The sequence below is a fragment of the Hyperolius riggenbachi genome, chromosome 4, assembly GCF_040937935.1.
Source record: "Hyperolius riggenbachi isolate aHypRig1 chromosome 4, aHypRig1.pri, whole genome shotgun sequence".
Classification (NCBI taxonomy): Eukaryota; Metazoa; Chordata; class Amphibia; order Anura; family Hyperoliidae; genus Hyperolius; species Hyperolius riggenbachi.
The window spans coordinates 472470837-472487290 of NC_090649.1; the positions used below are offsets into that span (position 1 = coordinate 472470837).

Consider the following 16454-nt stretch of genomic DNA (forward strand, 5'->3'; position numbering starts at 1 on the left):
GGGCGGCGGTTTATATATCATTGGAAAGAGGAGAAAGAGAGCTTTAAAATGATATGCATCTTTCCATAGTTTCTGCACTGCTCGGAGTCCCTTTAAACAAATGTTAAACTTTACAATTTTTCGCACTAGTGCCCCTTTAACCTCCTGAGCGGTATGCCCGACACTGTCGTGCAGGAAAAATAAGCTGAAAGCAGTATGCCAGATACAGTGTCGGCCTGCCACTCGGGAAGCTTTCTACTGCACTCAGTGCTCCCAGGATAAGTTAGCTGGCTATAAGCGACCAATATAGCTTAGCTAACTACATGAGAGCCACATTATATAGCTTCCGTCTGCTATTCACCCCCCCCCCCCCCCCTCCGAGTGATTCTCCTCTGCATCTCCCCATCTGTCCCCGCATCTATTTATCCATCACTTCCTCTACAGCTCTATCATCCCCCCCCCCCCCCCCCGAGTGATTCTCCCCCCTTCCTCCGCATCTCCCCATGGACACGGCATGACGTCATCCGGCATGCCGTGTCCCAGTACAGTGAACAGAGAAGAGCAAAGCGGGTGATTGGCGCGGGCGAGAGGCATGGTGAGTGATATGGGTCACTTCTATCTAGCTAACTTATTCTGGGGGGGGGAAGTTAGGGGGTTGGGGATCGGCCAGCCCATATCTCTCAAGAGGGAGGAGAAGGGAGGTAGGAGGAAGAGATGGAGGCTGGGGAGAGGGAGGTAGGAGGAAGGGAGGGGGGGGGGAGAAATGGGGGGGAGGTGATCAGTCGTAGCTGCAGAGAGAGAGAGAGGTAAGGTAAGTACTCACGTTGCAATTTTCCCGCCGACCAACTATTCTTTTCAGCACCGAGCAGTTGTTTCCGCAATATTGCGACGTGGTTTACAAGCGCATGGCCGCATAGCGTCACTTAGCATCGCCTCGCAATGACAACTGTCACGGTGGATCAAATCGCTAAGATCCCCAACGATTCCCACACAACAAAGTATCGCGATTGCTTGAAGTCTTGTTTGCTCCTGGCGTGTACCGTCGTGTGCACCCGCTGACAGGAAGAGTCGTTGCAGGACCCGTCGGGCGGCGAGTACGCAGCTTTAGGGCCCATTTCCACTAAAAAGTGATGAGTGTGCCGCATCGCATCTCTTCTGCTGGCGTCTGCGTCACTTACGCATCTCCTGATGTGGAAGTGTATGGAGGGGACGGCGGGCGGATGCGGCCATGCAAGAATCTGCAGCAATGGAAACTGTTCCATTGTCATGCATTGGTTTCAGGACACCTGCAGTGCGATGTGGATATGTAGCCGCATCACACCGCTTCTAGTGGAAACAGGCCCTTAGGGAGGGATGGATGTGCGGAGAGAGAGAGATGGGGGCGGTATCTGCCACCGCTATCACTGCAGAGGGAGAGGAAGGAAGGGATGGATGTGGGGGGAGAGAGATGGGGGGGTATTTTGGCCAGCGCTATCCCCAAAGAGGGATGGATGTGTGTTATGTGTGTGTGTAAGGGGGGGGGGGGGGGGGGAATCAGCCACCCACTGGAGAGGGAGGGAGGAGAATGGGGGGGGGGGATATCGGTGAGGGTTGCACCTTCACTGGGCCTCTTATAGCTAGCTATGTTGAGGCATGTAAAGCTGGCTAAATATGCTGAGACACCTACAGCTGTCAAACTATGCTGAGAAACCTACAGCTGGTTAACTATACTGAGACACCTACAGCTGGCTAACTATACTGAGACACCTACAGCTGGCTAACTATACTGAGACACCTACAGCTGGCTAACTATACTGAGACACCTACAGCTGGCTAACGATACTGAGACACCTACAGCTGGCTAACTATACTGAGACACCTACAGCTGGCTAACGATACTGAGACACCTACAGCTGGCTAACGATACTGAGACACCTACAGCAGGCTAACGATACTGAGACACCTACAGCTGGCTAACTATACTGAGAAATCTACAGCTGGCTAACGATACTGAGACACCTACAGCTGGCTAACTATACTGAGACACCTACAGCTGGCTAACTATACTGAGACACCTACAGCTGGCTAACTATACTGAGACACCTACAGCTGGCTAACTATACTGAGACACCTACAGCTGGCTAACTATACTGAGACACCTACAGCTGGCTAACTATACTGAGACACCTACAGCTGGCTAACGATACTGAGAAATCTACAGCTGGCTAACTATACTGAGACACCTACAGCTGGCTAACTATATTGAGACACCTACAGCTGGCTAACGATACTGAAACACCTACAGCTGGCTAACGATACTGAGACACCTACAGCTGGCTAACTATACTGAGACACCTACAGCTGGCTAACGATACTGAGACACCTACAGCTGGCTAACGATACTGAGACACCTACAGCTGGCTAACGATACTGAGACACCTACAGCTGGCTAACTATACTGAGAAATCTACAGCTGGCTAACGATACTGAGACACCTACAGCTGGCTAACTATACTGAGACACCTACAGCTGGCTAACTATACTGAGACACCTACAGCTGGCTAACTATACTGAGACACCTACAGCTGGCTAACTATACTGAGACACCTACAGCTGGCTAACTATACTGAGACACCTACAGCTGGCTAACTATACTGAGACACCTACAGCTGGCTAACGATACTGAGAAATCTACAGCTGGCTAACTATACTGAGACACCTACAGCTGGCTAACGATACTGAAACACCTACAGCTGGCTAACGATACTGAGACACCTACAGCTGGCTAACGATACTGAGACACCTACAGCTGGCTAACGATACTGAGACACCTACAGCTGGCTAACGATACTGAGACACCTACAGCTGGCTAACGATACTGAGACACCTACAGCTGGCTAACTATACTGAGACACCTACAGCTGGCTAACTATACTGAGACACCTACAGCTGGCTAACTATACTGAGACACCTACAGCTGGCTAACTATACTGAGACACCTACAGCTGGCTAACTATACTGAGACACCTACAGCTGGCTAACTATACTGAGACACCTACAGCTGGCTAACTATACTGAGACACCTACAGCTGGCTAACGATACTGAGACACCTACAGCTGGCTAACGATACTGAGACACCTACAGCTGGCTAACTATACTGAGACACCTACAGCTGGCTAACGATACTGAGACACCTACAGCTGGCTAACGATACTGAGAAATCTACAGCTGGCTAACGATACTGAGACACCTACAGCTGGCTAACTATACTGAGACACCTACAGCTGGCCAACTATACTGAGACACCTACAGCTGGCCAACTATACAGAGACACCTACAGCTGGCTAACTATACTGAGACACCTACAGCTGGCTAACTATACTGAGACACCTACAGCTGGCTAACTATACTGAGACACCTACAGCTGGCTAACGATACTGAGACACCTACAGCTGGCTAACGATACTGAGACACCTACAGCTGGCTAACGATACTGATTAGGATAAATTTGATTTTTATTGATTCTGCCCATACACTACAGGCCGATTCCCTTCCGTTTTCAGCATGAAATCTGCAGGGAATCGGCGGCCCCGCCGCTGCCCCCAATGTACAGCGTGGACCATTTATATGGATACACCTTAATAAAATGGGAATGGTTGGTGATATTCATGTCCTGTTTGTGGCACATTAGTATATGTGAGGGGGGAAACTTTTCAAGATGGGTGGTGACCATGGCGGCCATTTTGAAGTCGGCTATTTTGTAGCCAACTTTTGCTTTTTCAATAGGAAGAGGCTCATGTGACACATCAAACGTATTGGGAATTTCACAAGAAAAACAATGGTGTACTTGGTTTTAACATAACTTTATTCTTTCATGAGTTATTTACAAGTTTCTCACCACTTATAAAATGTGTTCAATGTGCTGCCCATTGCATTGGATTGTCAATGCAACCCTCTTCTCCCACTCTTCACACACTGACAGCAACACCACAGGAGAAATGCTAGCACAGGCATCCAGTATCCATAGTTTCAGGTGCTGCACATCTCGTATCTTCACAGCATAGACAATTGTCTTCAGATGACCCCAAAGATAAAAGTCTAAGGGGGTCAGACCATTCAACTAGCCCACGACGACCAATCCACTTTCCAGGAATCGCCGCCGTACTGCCGCACACCAGATCAACTTCGGCCCGACATCTTGCAACATGCGCGATTGAACATGCGGCCAATTTCTGTCCCGAAATTGGTCGCTTTGTCGGACGGGCATACACTTGGCGGTACCAATTTTCATTCGATTATAATCTAATTGGATGGTCAATCGACCACCAAGTCGATTGATGTAGGACTACCTTTAGGGAGAGGATTATGTTGTGTGTGTGTTGGGGGGGAATTTACATTTTAGGGTAGGTTGAGCATTAGAAAATGGTTTAAAGAAAACCTGTACTGAAAAAAAGTTCCCCTGAGGGGTACTCACCTCAGTAGGGAGAAGCCTCTGGACCCTATCGAGGCTTCCCCCGTCCTCCTGTGTCCCGCGGCGGTCTCGCTGCAGCCCCCGGAACGCACAGGCGACAAATCCGACAGCCTGTGCAATATGTACCTTTTCTGGCTCCAGCGGGGACGCTGTTGTGGCTCTTCTGACAGAGATAGGCGGAAATAGCCGATCTCGTCGGGTCCGCTCTACTGCGCAGGCGACTTGCGCTGCGCAGTAGAGCAGCCCGACTGAGATCGCCTATTTTCGCCTATCTCCGTGGGAAGAGTGGATACTGCGCCTGAGCTGGAGCCAAAAGGTAAATATTTACATCGCCGCCACTCCGGGAGGATTTTTTCTGCCGCCGTGGGACGGAGGAGGACGAGGGAAGCCTCAATAGGATCCGGAGGCTTCCCCCACCCGAGGTGAGTACCCCCCAGGGGAGGTTTTTTCATTACAAATTTTCTTTTAAGTTGGGGGTATGGTAAGTGATGGACATTAGGAATTCAATGGGTTGGGAGGGTAGGGTTTGGAATTAGGTAGGGGTTTAAATTGGTGTGTGTGTGTTTGTTGGGGGGGGGGGGGGTAGCTAGGGTTAGGCATTATGGAAGGACTTACATTGGTAAGGTTAGGCATGAAGAAAGATTAAGGCCCCTTTTACACTTGCCTTGAAGGTGTGTGTTGAGTTACTCTGTTTTTCCTCAGGGCAATGCAAAGACAATGTAAGGCTATGGGGCCTAGCACACTTACCACGTAGCGCCGCAAGTTCCCGATTGGCCACCGACCCGCCGCAAAGACAACAACGCATTACCATTGCAATGCAGTGGCGGTGGAATTGCAGGAATTTTAAATTTGGTGGGGGCAGGGGTGCAGCGCCCATGCGCAGAGTGACGCTAATATGACGGGGAACCCGGTAATCCCAGTGACGTACTTCCTGTCCAGGCAGGAGTACATCACGCGGTGAGGGGCAGCAAGGAGGGTGCGGAGGGGTGGAACTATGCATACGACCCTGTCTGCACTGTTTTTGAGGTGTTGCGGTCTGATGGGGGCGGAGCATCATACCACATTGGCCAGATGTAAAATCGGCCTCAATGTTAAGAGTAAAGGTTATAGTCAGGCATTAAGAGGGGGTATACATTAGGAAAAGAGGATAGGGTTAGATATGAGGAAGGAGGAGACCAAGCCACAGGGAGATTCTTTGGAACCCCAAGTGGGAGCTGTTATTAAGCCTGCAGTACAATATCAGTAAACCTTTACTGACATTTTAAAGTGAACCCGAGGTGAGAGTGATATGGAGGCGGCCATATCTATTTCCTTTTTAAGCAATACCAGTTGCCTGGCTATCCTGCTGATCCTCTGCCTCTAATACATTCAGCCATAAATCCTGAACAAGCATGCAGCAGGAGAGGTGTTTCTGACATTATTGTTCCGCTATGACAACATTAGCTGCATGCTTGTTTCTGGTGTTATTCAAACACTTCTGAAGCCAGATAGATCAGCGGGACTGCCAGGCAACTGGTATTGTGTAACAGGAAATAAATATGGCAGCCTTCATATCCCTCTCACCTTGGGTTCACTTTGACTATAAGCCTCAGCTCATGCCTAACTGCTCCGGCATTTTATCCACACGACCCCCTGACCTGCATTCTACTCACCAGGCACCGATCTCCTAGACGGTATTAAAAACAGAGTTTGGCGTTCGTGAAACAGTGGACTTGCCCCGTATCTACTTTATTTTCTTTTTGTTTTTTCAACCTTATAAAAAAAAAAAAAAAAAAAAAAAGGCAGACATCAGAGACACAAGTCAGGCCTTTCTCATGTCTGAAAATTGGAAATGTAATGAAATGGCAATTTAATAAGATCTACGGCGGGGAGGGGGTGAAGCACTTTGCTTTACAATTGCAGCACTATTAAATGTTTTCTTAATAATGAAATGTTATGGATTTTCTTTCTATTTTGTGTTTATTTTTATCCGAGTGGCGGTGAACGGTCCTTTGGCCTGTGATCTTTGTTTTACTCCAAACAGACTGCACCTGGGCAGTAAAATCTTTATGTGCTTTATGGCAAGCGGAGCTCATGCATGTTATGTACAATAAACCTGCCCGGAGTATCATTTCAAAAGCTACATTTTCCGTAAAATAAAAACATAAGGTAATGTCTCGCTGCAATTTAGTACTAGATCCCCTTCAGTATATCATATGTAGAGAGAGGATTAAAAAGCAAAGAAAAGATCTTGCGGAGGCAGGTTGGTGTATGTATTTAAAGTGCACCTGCGTTTAAAGAGAACCTGAGGCGGGTTTTTTAAACCTTAACGGATACCCGAGGTGACATGTGACATGATGAGATAGACATGGGTATGTACAGTGCCTAGCACACAAATAACTAGGCTGTGTTCCTTTTTTTCTCTTTATCTGCCTGAAAGAGTTAAATATCAGGTATGCAAGTGGCTGACTCAGTTCTGATGCTACGTACACACATGCGACAACGATCGTTCGTTGTCAACGATGAACAAACTTTTAATTGATGAAAGAACGACCTAAGTAAAGTTAGTTTTTAAATGTGTGTAACGATCTGATCAGTAGAACGAACGTTACATCACGTAAAGCAACTATTGCGCTTGCGGCATAAAAATGAAAAGTTCCATGGAGAAATAGCGAAATGCGCATGTCAAGCCTAGTACGAACGACCGTTTCCATCAATGTACTACTTTTGCAAACGATCATCGTTGGAAAAAATCTGACAAGCTAGATCGTTCGTTTTTAACGATTTAGCTCGTCCGTCGTTGACTTAATGGTCGTTGGCTGCTTTTTTTTAAACGATCGTCGTTTGAAACGATCGGGGAACGATCATATCAAACGACTATAGTCGCATATGTGTACGCACCTATAGATATGGGTATGTACAGTGCCTAGCACACAAATAACTAGACTGTGTTCCTTTTTTGCTTTCTCTGAAAGAGTTAAATATCAGGTATGTAAGTGGCTGACTTAGTCCTGACTCAGACAGGAAGTGACTACAGTGTGACCCTTACTGATAAGAAATTCCAACTATAAAACACTTTCCTAGCAGAAAATGGCTTCTGAGAGCAGGAAAGAGATAAAAAGGCTCAATAGTTCATAGATTTTAGCTCTGGCATACTTCAATGAATGTGTCATTGAGCAAAAACAATAAAACAGTTAAAACTTAAAAAGTAGATTTAAAGAGACTCCGTAACAAAAATTTCATCCGGTTTTCTTCCATTCTACAATTTCCAAAAGCTATTCTAATGTGCTCTGGCTTACTGCAGCACATTCTACTATCACCATCTCTGTAATAAATCAACTTATCTCTCTCTTGTCAGACTTGTCAGCCTGTGTCTGGAAGGCTGCCAAGTTCTTCAGTGTTGTGGTTCTGTGATGCATCTCCCCCCTCCTGGCCCCTCTCTGCACACTGCCTGTGTGTTATTTAGATTAGTGCAGCTTCTCTCTGCTCTATTATCTTTTACAAGCTGGATAAATCGTCCTCTGAGCTGGCTGGGCTTTCACATACTGAAGAATTACAGACAAGGGCAAAGCTGTTTGCAGGAAGAAACAAGCAGCCTGAAACTTCAGTGCATGAGAGCTGCAGGGGGAAAGAAACACACAAATGATCTCTTGAGATTAAAAAGGAAGGCTCTATACAGCCTGCTTGTGTATGGATGTATTTTCTATGTGTGGACATACTGTACATCAACCTACTTCCTGTTTTGGTAGCCATTTTGTTTGTTTATAAACAAACTTTTTAAAACTGTTTTTAACCACTTTTAATGCGGCGGGGAGCAGGAAAATTGTGACAGAGGGTAATAGGATATGTCCCCTAATGCACTGGTATGTTTACTTTTGTGCGATTTTAACAATACAGATTCTCTTTAAGCATAAAATAAAACTGTGGAATATCTTAAAAAGTCATTTTTAGGAGAAGGAAGATAGATACAATTGTTTATTTCATTCGTTTATTTTCGCCTCGGGTGTCCTTTAAGGCCCAGTTCACATCTGAAAGAAAATAAAGCAGAGGGACACCAAGAGCCCCAATAGTGTAATTCGTCTTGGGGACAACAAAATAAATGAGAAGTTAAAATTATACTTACAAACCAGGGTTACCAATAGGCAATAGGCAACCACTGTATAGGCAGGTGGGGTGAAGAGGCGCCGAGCTCGCTGATATAATACAGATGCTGTGACTCCTACTGTATTTTGCCTGAGGAAGCGGGATGTATGGCCCGTGAAACGCGTTGCATTGTTTTTTGGAGTTCCGAATAAATTGTTGACTGTCTGAATTGCAGTCCTTGCCTGTGTCTGTTTGGAGGGGGTAAGACCACCGCTGCCTCCTCTGTTTAACCAGTTGGTTTTTTAAGTTCATTTAATTACCTTTTATTCTTTTGGCGCCTCTGTATCTTGTACAGTTCACATCTGAGCAGGAGCTATTCCCGCTCACCGCAAACCGCTAGCGGTTTTTAAAACCGCTTAGCGCATGGTTTGCTATGGCAGTGTTCTCACTGCCGCAATCGCTGGCGATTAGCGATAATCACAAACGCGTTACATGCAGCCTTTTGGCAGCGATTCTTGAGCGATTGCGATTAGCATGTATAGAAAGGCTACTCGCGAACGCTCCCAAAACGCTACAGTGTCCAGTGATTTTTCTGTGTTAATCGCGGAAAAATCACTCCCGCAAACTGTGATTTTAGATGTGAACGGGGCCTAAGAAGGCATAGAGGCAGGTTCTGTGCACATGACATGCCTCTGTGTCTCTCTATTGTTGCCGCTATACCCTTCATATCCCTATAACTTCAGGTGCCCTTCACAAACTGAAGTCCAATATACAGTACATCCAAATGGATGACAAAAAGGGGCAGTTTCACTAAAGCATACATGTCAAACTCTGGCCCTCAGAGCCATCAAATTTGGCCCCAGAGTGGTTTCCCCACTTATGTTTGGCCCGCTCTAGACAAGTCCAACAGGGAAGCTGTATTTGAGGGGAAGTCCTAGATCACCAGGGAAGCCACATGGGGAGGAGATAAGCAATAGACACCAGGGAACTGTATAGGCGAGGGAGAGGGGACATTAAAGAGAATCTGTACTGTAAAATTCTTACAATAAAAAGCATACCATTCTATTCATTATGTTCTCCTGGGCCCCTCTGTGCTGTTTCTGCCACTCCCTGCTGCAATCCTGGCTTGTAATTGCCAGTTTTATGCAGGGTTTACAAACAAAAGACAAAGCAAGTGATACGCTGAGAGTAGCTCAGTGTGTGAGTCATACAGAGTTTGCAGGGGGCCTGGAGAGGGTGTGTATAGCTTCTATCCAATCACAAGCAGCACAGCACATTCCAGCCTGACTGCCTCAGCCAGACAGAGGAGAGAAGATTAGATCATATAACAGAAATAATACAGCCACTGTGCAAATAGGAAAGGCTGCAGTAAGACAGAGCACATTAGAACAGCTATAGGAACATATAGGATAGAAGAAATAAGGCTCAAAATTTTGTTACAGAGTCTCTTTAAACACCAGAGAACTCTATAAAGGGAAGGAGGTGGCCACTAGACATTGAGGTTGGCCCGTGACTTGGTCCCAGTGTTCAGTTCTGTCCCACTTTGTATTTGAGTTCGACTCTCCTGCAATAAAGGAAATAATAATAATAAACATGCACACAATAGTAAACGTAACCCGTGTAAAACTTCATACTGTGAAAATAAATTAAAATGACATTTTGACAACACGTGTAAAACAAAATGCCTGAACGCTGTTCCCGGTAAAACACATCCTGCATCCGTCCAGGTGGTTCTTTTCCAGAAAACTTCAAAACCACTTCAACATTAAAAGGCAGAGCCGTGCTAAAACCAACTTCAGGACACGACCAAAACCGAAGAGTCAAAACATCATTAAGTTTGACGCAAACGCATGACCTCAAAAACAGGTTCTGCTCCGGCACCACCTAGATTCCCGTAGATGGCTTCATCGCTCTCCTCTCTGATTCTCTTGTCCTGGGGATGTTTGTCATTGTGTCACGTTTTCTCCCCCTAAACAGGTTTAATTCTCACTGAATATATTTCCCTTGAGCCAATTCCCTTATTAAGTTAAAATGAAGTATTTAAATACGACTGTCAAAGTTCAAACATCATAATGATTTTGGGCCCGTGACAAATTCCATTGTAACAACATAATTCTGACCTAAAGTAGGAACGTTCCTTCTGATTTCTATTACATGAAGCAACTATGGAGGCCGAGTAACCCCCTCGTATAAAATGTGGGATTAATATTTTTGATTTATTGATCCTCATTTTATTTAACCACTCTGCAACAGCCTAACGCCAATTGGCGGCCGCAGAGTGGCTCCCCAGGACTGCCTAACACCAATTGCCGGCCACAGAGTGGCTCCCCAGGACAGCCTAACGCCAATTGCCGGCCACAGAGTGGCTCCCCAGGACTGCCTAACACCAATTGGCGGCAACAGAGTGGCTCCCCAGGACTGCCTAACGGCAATTGGCGGCCACAGAGTGGCTTCCCCAGGATCGCCTAACGCCAATTGGCAGCCACAGAGTGGCTCCCTCAGGACCGCCTAACGCCAATTTCCGGCCACAGAGTGGCTCCCCTAGGATCGCCTAACGCCAACTGCCGGCCACAGAGTGGCTCCCCCAGGATCGCCTAACGCCAATTGGCGGCAACAGTGGCTCCCCAGGACCGCCTAACGCCAACTGCCGGCCACAGAGTGGCTCCCCCAGGATCGCCTAACGCCAATTGCCGGCCACAGAGTGGCTCCCCCAGGACCGCCTAACGCCGATTGGCGGCCACAGAGTGGCTCCCCCAGGATCGCCTAACGCCAATTGGCGGCCACAGTGGCTCCTCAGGACCGCCTAACGCCAACTGGCGTCCACAGAGTGGCTCCCCCAGGACCGCCTAACGCCAATTGGCGGCCACAGAGTGGCTCCCCAGGACTGCCTAACGCCAATTGCCGGCCACAGAGTGGCTCCCTCAGGATCACCTAACGCCAATTGGCGGCCACAGTGGCTCCCCAGGACCGCCTAACGCCAACTGCCGGCCACAGAGTGACTCCCCCAGGATCGCCTAACGCCAATTGCCGGCCACAGAGTGGCTCCCCCAGGACCGCCTAACGCCAATTGGCGGCCACAGAGTGGCTTCCCCAGGATCGCCTAACGCCAACTGCTGGCCACAGAGTGGCTCCCCCAGGACCACCTAACGCCAATTGGCGGCCACAGTGGCTCCCCAGGACCGCCTAACGCCAACTGGCATCCACAGAGTGGCTCCCCCAGGACCGCCTAACGCCAATTGGCGGCCACAGTGGCTCCCCAGGACCGCCTAACGCCAACTGGCGTCCACAGAGTGGCTCCCCCAGGACCGCCTAACGCCAATTGGCGGCCACAGAGTGGCTCCCCCAGGATTGCCTAACGCCAACTGGCGTCCACAGAGTGGCTCCCCCAGGACCGCCTAACGCCAATTGGCGGCCACAGAGTGGCTCCCCCAGGACCGCCTAACGCCAATTGGTGTCAAATCCTGGGGGCGGAGATTAGCGGGGATCATGCGCGTTTCCCCACTCTTGTTACGGAGCTCCGCTCAGTGGTCAGCTTGCTAGCCCGTGATTGCGGCTAGCAGGCTGTTAGGAGACAACACAACGTGTTTTTATACAGCATTGCGATCTATGCGCAGCGCTGTATGGGGACAGCTTAGTGACAAAGCTGTCCCCAGGAGCGGCTCACAATGTGATCCTCTCTTACAGGCTGATGCCTATGAGAGGTGATCACTGATTGGATGGTAGGGAGGGATATAAAAAGAAAATCAGGACATTTATTACAACAACAAAAAAAAAGCATAAAATTAAAAAAAAATAAAAAAAGGAAGGAGAAGGAGGAGGAGGAGAAGAAGAAGATCGCAGCAGCAATCAGATGCCACCAACAGAATGCTCTGTTGGTGGCAACAAAAGGAGGAAAGCTTCATTTGTGTGCTAAGTTGTATGGCCCTGCAGCAGGCTGTTAAAGCTGTGAAGTGCTGAATTGTAAAAAATAGCCTGGTCACTAGGGGGGTGTAAGCCTGTGGTCCTCAAGAGGTTAAAAGTGGAAAAAGGAAAAAAAAAATACAAAACAAAACTATCCAAAAAGTGCATCAGCACAAACTTATTGATCAGTTCAAATTAATTATGAGGGCAAGTTCACACTCTGCACTTCCCGCCGCTTGCCCCGGAATCTCGTTCGGGTCCGCGATTGGGCGGCAAAATCTTGCATCAATAGAACGAGAATCTCAGCACAATCGCCCCAAAGACAAAGGAGAAAAAAAGAGTAAGGAAGGAAATGTCAGGATTAGCTTCATTCAAAGGTAACCAAGATGGAAACTGCCTAGAATAGGATTCTCTGCTTTTCCTTTATAAAATTCACAGAAATCATAACATGGACAGTGCCATACATCTATTATGTAAGTAGAACTAGTATTTATCTACTTATATATGTGTTTTTATATAAAAGAGGTGAGCACACACTATTATGCACATACTGTGCACTAAAGAGTAAGTGTCGCGAAAATCTTAACATTTAAAACACATACGAATAAGAAGTACATTTCTCCCAGAGTAAAATGAGCCATAAATTACATCTCTCCTAAGTTGCTGTCACAGGTAGTAGAAATCTGATATTACCAACAGGTTTTGGATTAGTCCATCTCTCCATAGCATGACCATTATTCTTTATAAAGACATTCCCTGAAAAAGATTTACACAAAGATGCTGGCCAGCCTCCCTGCACACTATTTTGGCAGTTGGACAGAGCAACTGCCATTCACTAAGTGCTTTTAAAAATAAAGAAAACCTTGAGAACCCCCCCTATGAGAAGATGAGCTAGTCCAAAATCTGTCAGTAATGTAAGATTTCTACTACTTGCTGTAAGTGACAGCAACATAGGAGAAAAGTAATTTATGGTTCATTTTACTCTGGGAGAAATGTACTTCTTATTTGTATGTGTTTTAAATTTTAAGATTTTCGCAACAGTTCCTCTCAAAATATCAAGTGTAAATCCACACGTTGCAGCATAGCGCAACTGTTAGGGCAAATCTGAGGATCAAAATTTTGAGATACAATAAAAATATTTTGGACTTTAACCACTTAACGACCGGCTAACGCCTATAGGCGGCGACTCCTGGGGGCGGGGATTGCGGGCGATCGCGGGCGCAATCGCCAGCATTTGGCTCCGCCCACCTGTGACGTCAACCCACTGGCCAATTAGCGGGTTGTTAACCCCCAATCTGCCGCATAGTAAGCGTATAATACGCTTTATAATATATACAAAGCATATTATACAGGCTGCCTCCTGCCCTGGTGATCGAGGGACCACCAGGGCAGGAGGCAGCCCCCCTAGTAAACACTGATCCTGCCACCCCCAGCCCCCTGATCGCCCACAGCACCCCTCAGACCCCCCGATCACCCCCTCAAACCACTGTTTGCACCCAATCACCCCCTAATCAACCATCAATCACTCCCTGCCACTACCAACGCTATTTTTAGATTAGGTCCTAAACTGCCCCCTGGGGGCTCCTGATCACCCCCCCCCCCCCCCCCACACACACACACACCCTCAGATCCTCCCCAGACACCCCCCCCCCGTGTACTGTATACATCTAACCTCCCCTGTAATCACCCACTGATCACCTGTCAATCACCCATCAATCACCCCCTTTCACATCACATCACATCTGTTCTCCCCTCTAATCACCCATCAATCACCCCTGTCACTGCTACCCTTTAGATTAGACCCTAATCTGCCCCTTGCGGGCACCCAATTACCCGCCCACACCCTCAGATCGCCCTCAGACCCCTCTGATCACCTCGCCAGTGCATTGCTTGCATCTATTCTACCCTCTAATCACACCCTGATCACCTATCAATCACCCCGTCACTGCTACCCATCAGATCAGACCCTAATCTGCCCCATCTGTTCTCCCCTCTAATCACCCACTGATCACCCATCAATCACCCCGTCACTGCTACCCATCAGATCAGACCCTCATCTGCCCCTTGCGGGAACCCAATCACCCGCCCACACCCTCAGACCCCCCCCCCCCCCCCCCCTGATCACCTCGCCAGTGCATTGCTTGCATCTATTCTCCCCTCTAATCACACCCTGATCACCTATCAATCACCCTGTCACCACCAGTCACTGGTACCCATCAGATCAGACCCTAATCTGCCCCTCGCGTACACCCAAACACCCACCCACACCATCAGACCCTCCTTTATCACCTCCCCAGTGCATTATTTACATCTGTTCTCCCCTTTAATCACCCATCAATCACTTCCTCTTACCACCTGTCACTGCTACCCATTATACCCATCAAATCAGACCCTCATCTGCCCCTTGCGGGCAACCAATCACCCAACCACACCATCAGCACCCCCCCCCCCCCCCCCAATTACCTCCCCAGTGCATTGCTTGCATCTATTCCCCCCTCTAATCACACCCTGAGACACCCATCAATCACCTCCTGTCACCCCCTAGCACACCTACCCTTCAGATCAGGCCCTAATTTGCCCCGTGTGGGCTCCTGATCACTCGGCCAAACCCTCAGATCCCCCTCAGACCCCCTTCCGATCACCTCCCCAGTGCATTGATTGCATCTATTCTCCCCTCTAATCACCCCCCGAGACACCCATCAATCACCTCCTGTCACCACCTGTCCCCCCCTAGCACTCCTATCCATCAGATCAGACCCTAATCTGCCCCCTGCGGGCTTTTGATCACCCGGCCAAACCCTCACCCACCCCACCGCAGTGACAGAATTTTTTTTTCTGATCACTGCTGGTCTCTACGACTTAATTGTGGCTGAGACCAACCGTTATGCCACACAATAAGCAACCGCCAATCCAAGAAGCTACTATTACCAGCCTTTTCGGTAGAAACCACTCAAGTTTCCGAACGTAACATTTTTTTGGGCCTTCTCCTTAACATGGGTCTAGTCAAAAAGAATGTATTGCGGTCTTATTGGTCTACGCACCCAATACATCACATGCCCATGTTCTCTGCTGCCATGTCACGATTTGAGAACATCCTGCGCTTCCTGCACTTCAGTGCCAATACAACCTGTCATCTAAGAGGCCACCCTGCTTATGACCGGTTCCACAAAATTCGGCTCCTCATAGACCACCTGTCATCAAAATTTGCAGATGCTTATACCCCTGAACAGTCATTTTGAGGCATTTAGTTTCCAGACTACTCTTCATGGTTTTGGGCCTCTAAAATGCCAGGGCAGTATAGGAACCTCAAGGTATTCCGTTAGGTGTATGATGAGTTCATAGAAGATTTTATTTTTTGTCGCAAGTTAGTGGAAAATGACACTTTGTGAAAAAAAACAATAAAAATCAATTTCCGCTAACTTGTGACAAAAATTAAAATCTTGTATGTACTCTCCATACTCCTAACGGAATACCTTGGGGTGTCTTCTTTCTAAAATGGGGTCACTTGTGGGGTTCCTAATCTGCCCTGGCATTTTAGGGGCCCTAAACCATGAGGAGTAGTCTGAAAACCAAATGCCTCAAAATGACCTGTGAAATCCTAAAGGTACTCATAGAATTTTGGGCCCCTTAGCGCACCTAGGCTGCAAAAAAGTGTCACACGTGGTATCGCCGTACTCAGGAGAAGTAGTATAATGTGTTTTGGGGTGTATTTTTACACATACCCATGCTGGGTGGGAGAAATATCTCTGTAACTGGACAATTGTGTGTAAAAAAATAAAAAAAATTGTCATTTACAGAGATATTTCTCCCACCCAGAATGAGTATGTGTAAAAATACACCACAAAACACATTACATATGCAGAAGAACCAGACTGAAGGCAGATTACTGGGGCTGATAATAGGGGAACGGAGGCACCCGGGAGAATGGCGCAGAAGGCTGGTCATGAGGCTGGAGGAAGCCCCAGGTGAGTATGAATTATTTTGCCCCCCTCATCCCAGGTTCTCTTTAAGCCTTACCCCAAGAAAAGTAATACTGTCCATGTCCTATTTCCTTGTCCTAAA

At 47.6% G+C, this 16454-nt stretch overlaps 1 long non-coding RNA gene across 3 annotated transcripts in view; it reads right to left on the reverse strand.

Moving 5' to 3' along the window:
• Window positions 1-16454, reverse strand: part of LOC137570990 (uncharacterized) — a 354595-nt gene that overhangs the window by 337015 nt on the left and 1126 nt on the right. The window lies entirely within an intron of this gene.